The sequence below is a fragment of the Mobula hypostoma genome, chromosome 2 (assembly GCF_963921235.1).
Source record: "Mobula hypostoma chromosome 2, sMobHyp1.1, whole genome shotgun sequence".
NCBI lineage: Eukaryota > Metazoa > Chordata > Chondrichthyes > Myliobatiformes > Myliobatidae > Mobula > Mobula hypostoma.
In genome coordinates, this window is record NC_086098.1 from 149,294,954 (window position 1) to 149,311,626 (window position 16,673).

Here is a 16,673-nt window from a genome sequence, read left to right on the forward strand (position 1 = left end):
GGTCTTTCGGCACAGAGCTCAAAAAAAGCAAAGTAACAGACCTTTAACACCATAAATCGGCGAATTGTTTTGTGATGTCTCCCCTCTTGCTGTGAAATGGAGACACCTCTTTTTCCCTTATTAGGGAGAGAAAGAGCCTGTGGTAAGTTGAATACTGGGTGAACGAGTAGTCTTTGGGGTACTGTAAGTCTGTGTCTTTATTGATGCTTGGCTGCACGCTTGAGTGCTCGGTGGAGGGTGCCGATGCTTTTTTGCTCGTGGGAGGGTCATCGCTTTACTGCTGCTTATACATGGGAGGGGGAACTGGGGGAGGTTTGGGGTTCTAAAATTTAACCCTCATTCATTCTTTGGGGTACTCCTCTGTTTTCATGGATGTTTGCGAAGAAAAAGAATTTCAGGATGTATATTGTATACATTTCTCTGACATTAAATTGAACCTATTGAACCTATAAATTGAGAAAATAGTCGGGTCACTTAATTTATTTAGGACACTATACTGCTTAATTGGGGCACTGGACTGTTGCCGAACAATTTCAAACTAGCATCAATCACGTGTTTGCACGGCTATTAGACACTTAGGGCAATCAGTTTTTAAATAGCGTCAGTTGCTTGAGCTTGTGTTCAAAAAGCAGTGATTTTTGTCACTGTTAGCTAGCGAGAATAGCAGTAAGATAACTCAGAGCTCAGCATGGTTTCATGCATTCAGTCTTCGAGATGCCGGGAGTGAAAATGAAAAAATTTCACTACTTCAATGATTTAGGAATTACGAAGCATTTGAAAGTATTGACGATAATCATGAATATTACAATGAAGATGAAGATTTGGAGGTTACAATCGTCTCAAGCATTGTATAAAGGCAGTCATTATTTGCAGCAGGTGTCTGCACTGATTTTGTTCAATTACAGTCAATCAAAAGAACACGGCAGTGTACACTGGATGAATTCCTCCATTGATAACTATTAGGAACTAATACACACTTTTCCAATATTGTAGAGGTATTAGTAGTTCTAATTTGGTAAGCATTTTATTTAAATACATAAATTGTTACTCAGTTAAATGATAGCCTATCTTTTTTACTTTTTAACTACTTCCATGACAACCACTTAACTGGGCCAAAATGTGCTGGTTCCGATGTGTCCCAATTAACCAGAATCCACTATATATATTAAATAAGTAGTGCAAGAACAGAGAAAAAATAGTGAGATGGTGTTCATGAGCTGGTTCATTATCCATTCATAAATCTGATGGCAGAGGGGAAGAAGTTGTACTGAAAATATTGAGCGTGTGTCTTTGTGCTCCTTCTTGATAGTAACAATGAGAAGAGGGCAAATCTTACTGATGGGGATCTTTAATGATGGGATTAAGTATTGCCATTGTAGTTGGGGATCTGACTTTGTAAATATGCTTGGTGTCCTGCATCATGCTGGTTTGTGTCAATGCAGCTGCTGTTCCAAATTGATGTGGGCAATAAATGCATAAATATGCAAAACTCTTTGAATAATGAATTCGTTTTGACCGACTTCTCAACTCTAGTTAAACTTTCATGAAGAAAGTAGTCATTTAGAATTGTATGGAGGGTAAAGTGATGAGTGGAATTATATTTTATAAAGTAAAAATCATGGAAATGAAAGAAATTTATATTTGCAATTGAATATTTTAAAGTTCCGTTATGTTATTTGATAATTGTGACCCATCTTTGTTGTTGAACTATGGATACACTTTCAAGGACTCTTCATGTCATGTTCTTGAAATTTACTGCTTACTTACTTATTATTATTATTATTATTATTTCTTTCTTTTCATTTTGTATTTGCGCAGTTTGTTGTCTTTTGCAGACTGGTTGTTTGTCAGTGCTGTTGGGGGCCAATCTTTCATTGATTCTATTGTATTTCTTGTACTTACTGTGAATGCCTGCAGGAAAATGAACCTTAGGTTTGTAAATGGTGACATATGTATGTGGTTTGATAATGAATTTACATTGAACTTTGGACTTTAAACTTAGATTCATTCAGCCACCAACAGTCTCCGTGACTACTGTCTGTACTCTTGAGCAGTCATGGAGTCATGGTGTTGTTATTTTTTGAAATCAGTATGGATGGGAGGATATGCTGAATAACTCAACCATTCTCTTGCTAATAGTTGTGCGCATTCAATCAGTGGAAGGTGTCATTGGCAGGAAGTGAAATAGTGAGTCTTGGCCACATCTTCACTGATGGACATCCCTGATGGTGACTTTCCTTGTGCTTTCTCTCTACAGATACAATACCATTCATTGTGGGATCATGAGACATAGGAGAAGAATTAAGCCAATCAGCCCAGCGGTCTTCTGTGCCATTCCATCTGATTTATTTTCTTGTTCAACACCATTCTTCTTCATTCTTCGCATAACCTTTGGCACCCTTACCAATCAAGAACCTATCAACCTCTGCCTTAAATATACTCAAAGAATTTGCCTCCACAGCCATCTGTGGCAATGGATTCCACCGATTCACCACCCTACGGCCAAAAAAAATTCCTCTTTATCTCTGTTCTAAAGGGAATTTCTTCAATTGAAGGCTGAGCTCCCTGGTGGTTCTAGACTCTCCCACTATAGGAGACATCCTCTCCGCATCCACTCTATCTAGGTCTTTCAATATTCGTTACGTTTCAGTAAGATCCTCCTCATTTTTCTAAACTCCATGAGTACAGGGTCACAGCCATCAAACGCTCCTTCCATTCTTCGGATAATTCTCATGAACCTCCTCTGGACCCACTCGAATCCCAGCACATCCTTTCTTAGAGCCCCAAAACTGCTCACAATATGCAGTCTAACCAATGCCTTATATCTTTGCCTTATAAAGCCTCAGCATTACATATTTGCTTTTGTATTCTATTTCTCGTGAAAAGAAGGCCAATATTGCATTTTCCTCCTATTCTACTGACTCAATGTGCAAGTTAACAATTAGGGAATTCTGCTCTCTTTGCACTTCTGAATTGTGAATTTTCTCCCTGTTTAAAAAAGTCTACACCTATATTCCTTCTACCGAAGTGCATGATTATACACTTCCCGACACTATACTCCACCTGCCACTTCTTTGCCCTTTCCACAATCTGAAATTCTTCTGCAGAAACAACAATTAGGTAAAGTAAAAGTAACAAATGAACTGCTATAGTTCCTCACAACACAAGCAAGCATTTAGCACTGAATTAGAATTGAAATAAATAAGTTTGTATTATGATGAAACAAAATGTTGTGGCAGGAAGTGAAGGGAAATGATAACTCTTAAGAATTCTAAACGTTAGCTGCTAACTTAATGTTTTGCGACATATTCATATAAAAATGTATCTATAATAGTATCTTGGGAAAAAATTGCCTTCAGTTTCTTACCAGATATTTTCTCCATGATAATTATAAACATTGTGTTTTTGGTTTTGAATTAAGGACAAATAAAAATGTTATCAGCTGCAATAGAAACCTAACCTAAAGTATCATAAAACCCCACAAACACAGCTACAAGCATGTGGTGCTGCTTATTCAGTTAGAAGCAGGCAGGTTGGATTTCACAGTAAAACAGTCAAGCCGTCAGAGTCCACAGTATAATTAATCTGACAGCAACTTCCAGCATTCACACATTTGCACAGTTAAACTCGTAAACCCTGCAGCTGCTGTGAGCAACTGCCCATCCAGAATCTGTAACAGAAGAGATTCTGCTGACACTGGGAAACCGGAGCAACGCACACAGAATGCTGGAGGAACTCAGCAGGACAGGCAGCATCTATGGAGAGGGAATAAACAGTTGATGCTTTGGGCTGAGACCCTTCATTTGGATTGGAAGGAAGGAGGAAGAAGCCGGAATAAGCTGGTGGGGGAAAAGGACAAGCAAGAAGGTGTTGGGTAGGTAGGGGTGGGTGGAATAAAGTAAGAAGGTGTCAGGAGAAAAAGGCAAAGGGCTGGAGAAGAAGGAAGAGAGTGGCCCTTTTCCAGCACCCTTCTGTATATATATCCTTGATGGTGGGTAGGCTGCTGTTGGTGATGCATGTGATGGATTAACCGACCAACCCATCTGTAGGTATGGCTGAGTTATGGTGACATCCTGGTGGAATCGCACTGCTCCCAAAAAAATATTCAACTCAGTTGCAATTTGTGCAATTAGCCAGTTTTGCTATGATTTGTGGCCTAGCATTTAGTATTACAGCACCAGTTCCAATCCTGCACAGTTGTCCCTCCATACCAGATGGTAATTTCAACAGTTGTATTATGGTTAGTATTCCCAACCAGTTGCAGCAGCATCTGGTATGATTGGAAAAAGCTGCAGAAAGTTGTAAACACAGTCAGCTCCATCACGGGTGCTAACCACCCCAGCATCGAGGACATCTATATTGTCCTGCGATTAGGTTCGGGTTAAAGCAGGATTATCGGCGTTTGCTGGGCGCTGCAGCTCGAATGGCTGGAAGGGCCTATTCCGCAACTTATCTCTAAACAAAAAAAAATATAAACAACTAAATAAAGACTAGATTTTATGGCAACACACACAAAATGCTGGAGGAACTCAGCAGGTCAGGAAGCATCTATGGAAATGAATAAACAGTCGATGTTTCAGGCCGAGACCCTTCATCAGGACTAGAAGTGAAGGGGCAAGAAGCCAAAATATGATGGTGTAGTGTGGTGTGGACACGTTGAGCTGGAAGGGCCTGATTCCACGAGGTATCACTAAATATATAAATACTTCAATAAATATCCGTAGTTATAAATGTTGACTGTTTATTTCTCCTCATTGATGCTGCCTCACCTGCAGAATTTCTCCAGTATTTTGTGTGTGTCCTCTGGATTTCCAGCAGCTGCAAAATATCCTGTCTCTCAGTCTTGTGGAACACTTTTCATGATTTCAGGGTATCCCAAATTCTAAGCGATAACAAAATTAATTTGAAGTGCACGCACTACTGTAAAGTGGGAATGAAATGCAGCCTGCCTGCTTGCATAAATCTCGAAATTCGGATCTCAATAACTAAACAGGAAATTAAATCAAGCAATAGGAAAATTCTTTTCAATAATGAAATAACATAATGGGTAGATACCAGAATATAAGAGATTTAAGTGTAAAGGATGGAACGGGAATCAACATTTACAAATTGTCCTCTATTCAAACCAGTGCAAAATTTAAACTCAACTCTTTATTGACAATGGAGTAGGTGTTATTTTTCAAAGAAGTATAGAATATAGAAGCCATTAATAGATTTAACATCTACACTGAGATTTCAAGGTCATTTTTTAAAACATAGTCCAGAAATCACCAGGTTTTCAGAATTTTGTATCATTGCAAAGATGAGAAAACAGAAAAGATTATCTTTATTTGTCACATGTACATACGGGGTGTATGGGGTGGTTGGTCCTGACTAAATATCAGGAAATGCCAATATCGATTAGATAACCTCTCCCACCCAAGACAACTCCGCCTTCACGTAGCACTTGGGTCCGGGTGCACCCTGTCTCGCTGAAGGAGCTCTGTCTTTGGCGAGTGTTTGACGCCAGAAAAATAACCAGACCAATGGTGGTGGTGTCACCTAAAACACTGAAGTCTCCGGCAGCAGAGAGATGGATTCCAAGCTTTGGTGAAGGATTGCCTTTGTACAACAACAGCAAAGGTTGGGCGACGTCTAGTGTATGATTCCCAATTGGAACACCAGTAGAGGTCAAATGCTCTAATTAGATAAGCACTGGGGCAACAGAAGGCAATGGCAAACCACTGTTGAAATTTCTGCCTAGTCAATCATGGAAAGAAACAAAAGGAGGAAACCAGACAACAGCGTGAATGGGGTTGAGTCTAATCAACAGAACAACACCTCGCTCGGTAAGGGTAGTCATGTGCTGCAGGTGACACCAGACCGTCATCCAGAGACTGTAAGCAATAGGGAAAGGCTAAGAGTATCAACATGGAACATCCGTACACTTTACCAGAAAGGAAAGTTGGACAACACATTAAATGAAATGAAAAGGTTGGAAGTTGATATCTTAGGCCTGTCAGAAATTAGATGGACCGACAGTGAGAAATTCACTATGAATAGTTCTCTGATAATATATTCTGGAGATCAACAGCATATGCATGGAGTTGGAATTATTTTAAACAAACAAGTATCAAAATGTCTTATGGGATTTTGGGCGATATCCGACCGGCTGCTTTTAGTTAAATTAAGGGGTAACCCTTTTAACATTAGCATAATCCAAGCCTATGTGCCAACAAATGATGTGGATGAAGAGGATATCAACAAATTTTATAAAGCTCTCGACAGTACTTATGAACAATGTAAATCTCAGGATATAAAACTAGTCATGAGAGACTTTAACTCCAAAGTTGGACAGGAAAGGGTTGATAACATCATACAACCTTTTCGATTAGGGGAGAAAAATGAAAATGGAGAAAGGTTTACTGATTGGTGTGTCAGAAACAATCAAGTGATCACCAATACTTGGTATATAAACCATCCACGTAGATTGTGTACTTGGATTAGCCCTGGAAATAGAACAAGGAATCAAATAGATTTCATTACCATCAATGAAATTGGGAGAACTTAAAAATGAAAGCATTCTTAAGCAACAGCTGTCGAAGAACACCTCAAAGAAAATGAAACAACACCTATTTGGGACAGATTTAAATATGCTATACAGCAATCAGCAGAGGAGATAATCTCAGTGCAAGAAATCCAACACACCAACAAGGGGTGGATAACCAAAGAAATTCTAGACCTGATGGAACAAAGAAGGTTAGTGAAGAATAATGAAGTGCAATACAGAAAGCTAGACAGACAGACCAGACAATTGTGCAATATTGCAAAGGAAGAATGGTTGACCCAAAAATGCAATGAAGTAGAAGACCATATTAACAACAGCAAAGAAATGCACAAGAGAATTAAGGAAATTACTGGAATTAAGAAATCCTCCTCTACAGGATGCATAAGATCAGCAGACGGATCCATACTAACAGATCCAGATAAACTATGTGAGAGGTGGGGTCAGTATATAGAGCAGCTTTTTGAAGATAATGGAGGGAAACCCCCAGATATTAAACACCCTAATTCTGGCCCACCTATTATTAAAGAAGAAATAACTAAAGCAATGAAAAGCATGAAACATGGTAAAGCCACTGGACCTGATGAAATTTCAGTGGAAATGATACAAGCCCTAGAAAATCTGGGCATAGGTATTCTTTCTGAACTGTTTAATGGCATATATGAGTCTGGTGTATTGCCTGACGATCTTTTGAAATCGATATTTATAACTCTGCCAAAAATTCCTGGAACTATTGACTGCGAAAATTATAGAACAATCAGTCTTATAAGTCACATAATAAAGATTTTGTTGAGAATTGTTCTGAGTTGAATTAAAAACAAGTTAAGACCAGAAACTTCTAAACTGCAATATGGGTTTATTGAGGATAGGGGAACTAGGAACGCAATTTTCATACTACAAATCCTTTCAGAAAGGGCAATTGAATATCAAAATGATGTCTTTTTATGTTTTATTGATTTCACTAAAGCATTCGACAAAGTGCAACATGAAAAATTATTTCAAATTCTCACTAAATTAAACATTGACGGAAGGGACCAACAACTGCTTCAAAATTCATATTGGAATCAAATGGCGGCAGTAAAAATTGATGATAATATAAGCAGTTGGACTAAAATTCAAAGAGGAGTTAGACAAGGATGCATTGCCTCACCGGAATTATTTAATATCTATAGTGAAATGATTCTCAGAGAAATAGAAGACTTAGATGGAATAAAAATTGGAGGTGTTAACATCAACAATATAAGATAGACAGACAATACCACCCTTATAGCAAGTGCTGCAGAAGACCTACAAATCCTCCTAGACAAAGTAGTATAAACAAGTGCAGATTTTGGTCTAACCATCAACTGCAAAAAAAACAAATGTATGGTAATATCAAAACAGCAGGATACTCCCAACTGCCAGTTGTACATCGGGAACCAAGAGATTACACAAAGGACCAGCTTTAATTACCTTGGTAGCTTTATACCACAAGATGCCGGAAGTAAAGTAGAAATAAAAAGAAGAATTGCCATTACCAAAACCAACTTCCGAAAAATAAAACCCATTTTTACCAAAAGACACATTTCTATGACAACAAGGCTTAGGCTACTAAAATGTTACATCTGGTCAATCTTGCTGTATGCTTCCAAAACATGGACTATAACACCAGAACTCGAAAGAAACTTAAAAGCAACAGAAATGTGGTTTCTTAGAAGAACGCTGAAAATATCATATAGAGATAGGGTAACTAATGAGACAGCATTCCAACATGCCTATACAGAAAGATCTTTAATGAGAACATTAAATGAGAGGAAACTTAAATTCCTGGGCCATGTCATCAGAAAGGGAGAAATAGAATGCCTTACATTACAAGCCATATGCCTGGGAAAAGCAGAAGAGGAAGGCAAAGAAGAAAAAATATGGACGCTGTGAAAGAACTAACAGACCTAAGTGTGCGAGATATCATTGGCACTGCGAGGGATAGTTCAATGCGGAGAGCCATGATCGCCCGGGCGTGTAACAGGCAAGGCACATGAAGAAGAAGACATTGAAACATCAAAACACACAGTAAAATGCGTCATCTGAGAATGTGCTGGGAGCAGCCTGCAAGTGTTCCCCACATGTCCAGTGCTAACAGAACATGGCCACAACTGACTAACCCTAACCCGTAAATTTTTGGAATGTGGGAGGAGACTGGAGCACCCATAGGAAACCCAAGTGGTCATGAGGAGAACATACAAATTCCCGACAGTGGCAGGAGCTGAATTCTAATAGCTTTACTGAAAAGTGTGCCACCCTTGTTCAAAATAATAACTTCCATAAAGCAATACGACTGGGTAACATAAGCTGAGGTATTACATTTTGGGAAGAAATCAATAAATGAAGAATGTTGCTTTCCATGTACAATATGTAAAATAAAATCCTTACTTATTTATTTTTATTTAGAGATGCAGCGAGGAACAGACCCTTCTGCCCTAATCAGTTGTGCTACCCAGCAATGCTTCCTAATCACAGGACAATTTACAATGACCAATTAAGTTACTCACTGGTACACCTTTGGACTGTGGGAGGAAACCAGAGCACCCAGAGGAAACCCACGTGCTCATAGGGAGATCGTACTAACCCCCTCCTTACAAATGGTGCCAGAATTGAATTCTGAACTCCGATGTCCCAATCTGCAATAGCATTGCACTAACTGCTACGCTACCATGGGGCTCAAGACCATAAATTTAAAATAATTATTCTTTTGTTCTAAACAGCAAAGAGGGTATGTTCATGTGGTATGGCAAACATTTTTTCATAATGCTTTTCATTGATTGAGGAATAAGTGTAAAATTCAGCATTTGTAGACCAATTAACTGAAGCTCCATCTGTTCTAATTGAATATACACTTAGTGGCCTCTTTATCAGACATACCTGTACAGATGGGCTCAACACCTCCTGTGACCATATTGAAATGGAGAATATAACTACAGCTATGAAGACTCCTGCTGCACCCCTGTGACCCCTGTCTTGGAGGCCTACGTCAGGCTGTCTTTCAGGAGCGTGAACCCTCGCAAGGCAGCAGGCCCCGACGGAATACCTAGTAAGGCTCCGAAAACTTGTGCCAACCAACTGGTGGGAGTATTCAAGGACATTTTCAATCTCTCACTGCTATGGTTGGAAAGTTCCCACCTGCTTCAAAAGGGCAACAATTATATCAGCGCCTAAGAAGAGTAGTGTGAGCTGCCTTAATGACTTTTGCCCAGTAGCGCTCACATCTACGGTGATGAAATGTTTTGAGAGGTTGGTCATGAGTAGACTGAACTCCTGCCTCAGCAAGGACCAGGACCCACTGCAATTTGCCTATTGCCACAATAGGTCTACAGCAGATGCAATCTCAGTGGCTCTTCACACAGCCTTAGACCACTGGACAATACAAACACCTATGTCAGGATGCTGTTTGTTGCCTATAGCTCAGCATTTAACACCATCATTCTCACAATCTTGATCAGTAAGCTACAGAAGCAGGGCCTCTGTTCCTCATTCTACAAATGGATCTACACTTGCTAACCGAAAGGCCACAATCTGTGTGGATTGGTGACAACATTTCCTCCTCACTGATGATCAACACTGGTGCACCTCAGGGATGTGTGCTTAGCCCACTGCTCTACTCTCTCTATACCCATGACTATGTGGCTAGGTACAGCTCAAATACCATCTATAAACTTGCTGATGATATAACCACTGTTGGTTGAATCACAGATGGAGAGAGGGCATACAAGAGTGAGATATATCAGCTAGTTGAGTGGTGTTGCAGCAGTATGTGACAATATGCAGTATGTGACAATATACGGTATGCATAGTTTGATAATAAATTTACTTTGAACTTGAATTAATTAAAGGCATCCGTTAGTCTTGCGAGACCATGGATCTGCGCCTGGAAAGTCTTCACTCTCCAGGGCGTGGGCCTGGGCAAGGTTGTATGGAAGACCAGCAGTTGCCCATGCTGCAAGTCTCCCCTCTCCACGACACCAATGTTGTCCAAGGGAAGGGCATTAGGACCCATACAGCATGGCACCAGTGTTCTCGCAGAGCAATGTGTGGTTATGTGCCTTGCTCAAGGGCACAACATGTTGCCTCGGCTGGGGTTCGAACTCATGACCTTCAGGTCGCTAGTCCAATGCCTTAACCACTTGGCCACGTGCCCTCTTGGATTAATTATATCTCCATAAAGTGGTGTTAGGCACAGTAGTGTCTGTACATAAGGTGATTCTGACAGGAAATTATAAAGTAGTGGTGGTTGGGGTGTGGTGGGATGGGTTAGTGGGTGGAAGTGTTGATCGGCCCTTTTGCTTAGGGAAGTAACTGTTTTTGAGTCTGGTGGTCCTGGCGTAGATACTGCGTAGCCTCCTCCCTGATGAGAGTGGGACAAACAGTTCAGGAGCACAACCAAGACATTGTATGATTCAGTGCGCACAATCAATTTCAATTTCACAGTATTATTTTATGTTCCCAGAATAATCGCACCTTCAAAGGAAAAGCACGGAACAGCAATTCTTGGAAAACCAGATTCCATTTAGATTTATAAAACATCAAAACAAAATAACCTGTACTTTCTAAAGGGAACAAGGCAAGATGTAAGAGATGCAGTGGCAGGAACTGCAAGAGCAAACAAGAGAGATCCCAGAAGGATGATAAAATAAATAAATAAATGTTCATTTCAGAAATGGAAAAAAGACCTGAAGTACACATAGGTTATACAAGCCTTCTTCAGCAAAAAGCTTAAATCAAATGATAAATAAAAGAAATTATTCTCAACCAAAGAAAGAAAAAGCATGTTCAGCAAGATCCTGTGCGGCTTTGTATTAATGCAAACAGGTTCAAATTTCTTTCACTAAACAATTGCTCCCTAAGTGTGCAGTCTAAGTCCTTGATGCCAATCTATGTCAGAGAGGGCTTGCTTTCCTAGCCTCGGGATCTGTCCAAAGAGCCCTTTGAAGTACAGTCACAGGTGTAATATACGGAATGTAGCAAGTATTACAATCGTAATTCCACTTCAGAAAGTTTCCTGGCTAGGTCCCAGAAGCAATCAGATGATAATGACCACTTTATAAACAAGGAATAAATACTGGCCAAGTCACATCATCGAAGCAGTGTTGTGTGAACTGGGCCCTTCCTTTGTTTTCACATCTCAACTGGAAGTTTCCATTTTTAGTGGTGCAGCATTCCCTCATTAAATTCCCATGGTAACAGTCCAAAACATGGTCAACCACCCTGACAACACACACACACACACAAAGCGCTGAAAGGACTTAGCAGGTCAGGCAGCATCTATGGAGAGGAATAAACAGTGGGCACTGTGTGCTGAGAATCTTCATCAGGATTTTCAGCACCTGCAGAGTCTCCTGGGTTTATCAATCACATTGCCATTCTGTTGTCACCTCGTGCAATCAGACAAATAAACCACTAATGAAATCTCAAGTTCAAGTTTATTGTCACATGACGGTACTTTTATACAAACAAATGAAACAATGTTCCTCCAAACTACAGTGCACCAACAAAACATATATCACACACAGCACATAAAACAATACATTACAATAAATTAATAAAATATAATTCAAAATGCATGTAGAACGCAGCACAGGTAAACAGTAAAAAGCTCACTGTCCTAATGAGACCTCAGTGGTGGCAGGGTATTCATTAGTCTCACAGCCTGAGGGAAGAAGCTGATCTCCAGTCTGGCAGTCCAAGTCCTGATGCTCCTGTAGCTCCTTCCTGATGGTCGTGGGTCAGAGATGGTGGGATGGGTGGTTGGGATCCTCAACAATGCTTCGGGGCCTTCATCTGCAGTGCTCCTGGTAAATGTCACAAATAGAGGGAGAAGGAGACTCCAGTGATCCCCCTGGTGGATTTTACTATCAAGATTCAGGGTTCAACTTTATTTATTCAATATTAAAGTTGATTTATTACGTGGGCATCGAAATATACAGTAAAGTGCATCATTTGAATTGAATTGATTTTATTACTTACATCCTTCAGATACATGAGGAGCAAAAATCTTTACGTTACTTCTCCATCTAATTGTGCAATGTGCAATTTATAGTAATTTATAATAAATATTATGTACAACAGGACAGTCAATATAACATAGAAATACAGTTGTGTCAGCATCAATTAAACAGTCTGATGGCCTGGTGGAAGAAGCTGTCCTGAAACATGCTGGTCCTGGCTGCAAAGCCATTTCCCGGATGGTAGCAGCTGAACAGTTTGCGGTTGAGGTGATTCAGGTCCCCAGTGGTCCTTCGGGCCCTTTTTACACACCTGTCTTTGTAAATGTCCTGAATAGTGGAAGTTCACATCTACAGATGTGCTGGGCTGTCCGCACCACTCTCTGCAGAGTCCTGCGATTGAGGGAAGTACAGTTCCCACAACAGGCAGTGATGCAGCCAGTCAGGATGCTCTCAATTGTGCCCCTATAGAAAGTCCTTAGGATTTGAGGACCCATACCAAACTTCTTCAACCATCTGAGGTACAAGAGGTGCTGTTGTGCCTTTTTCATACCACAGCCGGTATGTACAGATCACGTGAGATCCCTGGTGAGGTTTATGCCGAGGAATTTAAAGCTGTTCACCTTCTCAACCGCAGATCCATTGATGTCAATAGGGGTTAGCCTGCCTCCAATTCCCCTGTAGTCCACAACCAGCTCCTTTGTTTTTGCGACATTGGGGGAGAGGTTGTTTTCTTGACACCATTTCTTCTCTGTAGGCTGCCTCATTATCATTTGAGATTAGGCCGATCAGTGTCGTGTCGTCAGCAAATTTAATGAGCAGATTGGAGCTGTGGGTGGTGACACAGTCATGGATATACAGAGAGTAAAGGAGGGGGCTTAGTAACCAACATAACAGGTTTGGCTGGGGACAGGCCGCAGGGGTCAGCACACATTCTGGCACCAACATAACGAGGCCACAGTCAGTCAGTCGGTCAGTAGGTGCCGTCCCGAATCTGGGGTTGGCGACAATGCACCTCCGTCTTGTTTGATCTTGCGACAGCACCGAGTACAGCCTCTTGTCCACTTTGTTCTCGCTGACTACCTTGGCACCACCCGCCACCGCCCCCTCTGAACTTGAGCCCAAGGCCGTGTCGGCCTCCAGCCACGGCCGCTTCTTCAAACTAGGCCCTTCCTTAGGCAGAGGCCTTGGGCAGGTCCAGGCACAACACCCAAGTTCATCATGTCTCTTCTAACTAAGTGCATAGCATACGATTCGCAGATACGTGGTGAGGCTTTAATCTCTTCCACGGAAGATGGTCGTTGGCTCACAAGGAGCTCATCCGCCCTTTGTCAGGTCTTGTTTTTTCTAGTCCTGTTGGGTGTCCTCACACGCTCCTCACCAGACTAAGTCCGGTGGGGGAGCTGGCCCAAATCGCCGACCACTTGACCACAGCCACAATGCTTGGCCAAACAACACAGAACACAACAAGCAATAAAACAACAGCAACACAAGCTCCACTCCTCCCTCCCACCCACACACATACACAGACCTCTTACCCCAAGACAGGCCACCATCCTTGGCCTCCAGCCTCTGCCAGACTTGGGCTCAGACTCGGACTTACAGATGTTGTGCTTTCAACTTCCTTGGCGCACTTGCAGAGGTTCGCAGTCTTGCGGTTCTGGCCAACAGGCCTTGACCTCTGGACTTCCAATTTGACCCTTTGGCGTTGAGCCCAGGACCTGATGTGAGGCTGTGTATCCAATCACCAAGCACAAAGCCCTAAATGCTGGACTCGCTGATGATGGGACCTTGAGCACAAGGCCTTGAACTCTGGTCTCTCCGAGACGCAAACCCGGGGGGGAAGTTTATTTGATCTCAATCCACTTGCCCACACGGAACGCTGACTGCAGAACCTGCAGAAAACTCGCTGAACCCAGGGGACAACCAACCTTTGTCCGTGCCGGTCTGTGGGCCTGACATCTGACCACATCATTCCATGGCTGTACACCAGTACTGGACCAGCAGTGCAGCAGAGACCTATTGCAATTGCTCAGGAGTTACACAGGGCAACCCGTTCATCAAATCAAGACAGATTAAGTTCATTAAGGTAACGTGGCATCAGGAAGTCCACTCATTCGAAAAGAGAATGGCTACAAGAGAGAAGGGAGGTATGAGATAATTTGCAACACAAGATATTCTGCAGATGCCGAAGATCTTGAGTCACACACACAAAACACTGGAGGAAATCAACAGGTCAGCGTCTGTGGAGGGAAATGAACTGTTGATATTTCAGGTCGAGACTGTTCATCAGGACTAGAAAGGAAGGGGAGAGAAGAGAGAATAACAAGGTGGGGGGGTACAAGCTGACAGGTGATTTCCAATTTATTTTTGAATTATTTGGGTTTATCTCAATGCTTTACCTCACTGAAAATGGTTGCTTGTTCTGGGTCAGCATCTTGGATCAGGAATCAAATTGACATGAGTGATGCAGGAAAACGAAGTCTATCGAATGTTAATCTTGGAATGCTTGGCTCAGAGCCATAAGACAGTAAGAGCATAAGATATAAGAGCAGAGTTAGGTTATTTGGTCCATCAAGTCTGCTCCGCCATTTCATCATGGCTGATCCATTTCCCTCACACCCCAATCTCTCCCTGTATCCCTTCATGTACTGACTAATCAAGAATGTATCATCCTTTGCCTTAAATATGCCCAATGACTTGGCCTCCATAGCCACCTGTTGCAATGAATTCCACAGATTCACTCTCTGGGTAAAGAAATTCCTCTTCATTTCTGTTATACCTCTATTCTGAGGCTGTGTCCTCTGGTCCTAGACTCCCCACCATATAAAACATCTTCTCCACATCTGCTCCATCGAGACCTTTCAACATTCAATAGGTTTCAATGAGATCCCCCTTCATTCTTCTGAATTCCAGTGAGTAAAGGCCCAGAGCCATCAAATGCTCCTCATACTGATAACAGCATAAGACATGGGAATACTAGTGGACCTATGTTTCTTTCAAGATTGATTATGATTTAGCTTTAGGCTCAACTCATTCTTCCCAGCTTATTCCATGTCCCAAGTCCTCCTCAAAGTCCAAAAACATTATCCACCTGGATTAGAAATTGGATAATGTTTTCATATTTTTCTGATGTATTACAAATTCAAAAATAATAAACTTTATGATTTTTTTTCCTGAACTCCAGGACATGAAAATATTTGACAATATCCTTTGGTTAGGAACTGTGCAAAAATGCTGGAGGTTATAGAGATGATGGCGAACAGGATCAAAATAAGCTCAAAGAGTTGTAAACTTAGTCAGCTCCATCATGAGCACTAGCCTCCATAGTATCCAGGACATCTTCAAGAAGCAACACCTCAAAAAGGCACCATTGAGGATGGCCATCACCCAGGTAATGTCTTGTTCTCATTGTTGCCATCAGGAGGGAGGTGCATGAGCCTGAAGGCACTTATTTAACAATTCAAGAATAGCTTCTTTCCCTCTGCCATCAGATTTCTTGCACTACTTACTGAATTTGAACTTACTGTAGCTCACATTTTTTTTTCTCCATTATGTATTGCATTGCACTGCTGCCAGAAAGACAACAAATTTCACGACAATAGGCTGATGGTATTAACCCTGATTCTGATGTGCAAGGAAGAAATATATTTTTATGGTTGGAGTATTCACGGAGGAGTTTGAGTAACTGCACTGGTTGTGATGTAGTTACTTCCCCAGAACTATAGAGGAGGGAATTCCAGAACATCAACCTGTCACCAGTGAAGGAACAACAATATGTTGACAAATAAAGAAATGAGATTTCTGAATGGTTCACGAATCCATGAATACTATCTCACTATTTTTGCACTATATATTCTAAGTCTTTTCCACAGTACTCTAATAGTTTTATGAATTGCACTGTACTGCTTCCATAAATAAAAAACAAATTTCATGACATATTTGAGTGATGATAAACCTGATTCTGATGTGGGTCTCCATTGTGGACTGAGAATGGGAAGGGGCCAGGGAGAGGGGAATTGTGGGTTGGGTAAAGGGGAAGGGAGAGCGGAGGGAGTGGGAAGCACTAGAGAGACATTCTGCAATGATCAATAAACCAATTGCTTGGAATCAAATAACCTACCTGGTGTTTCTGGGCTGGGCGTATCTGCACC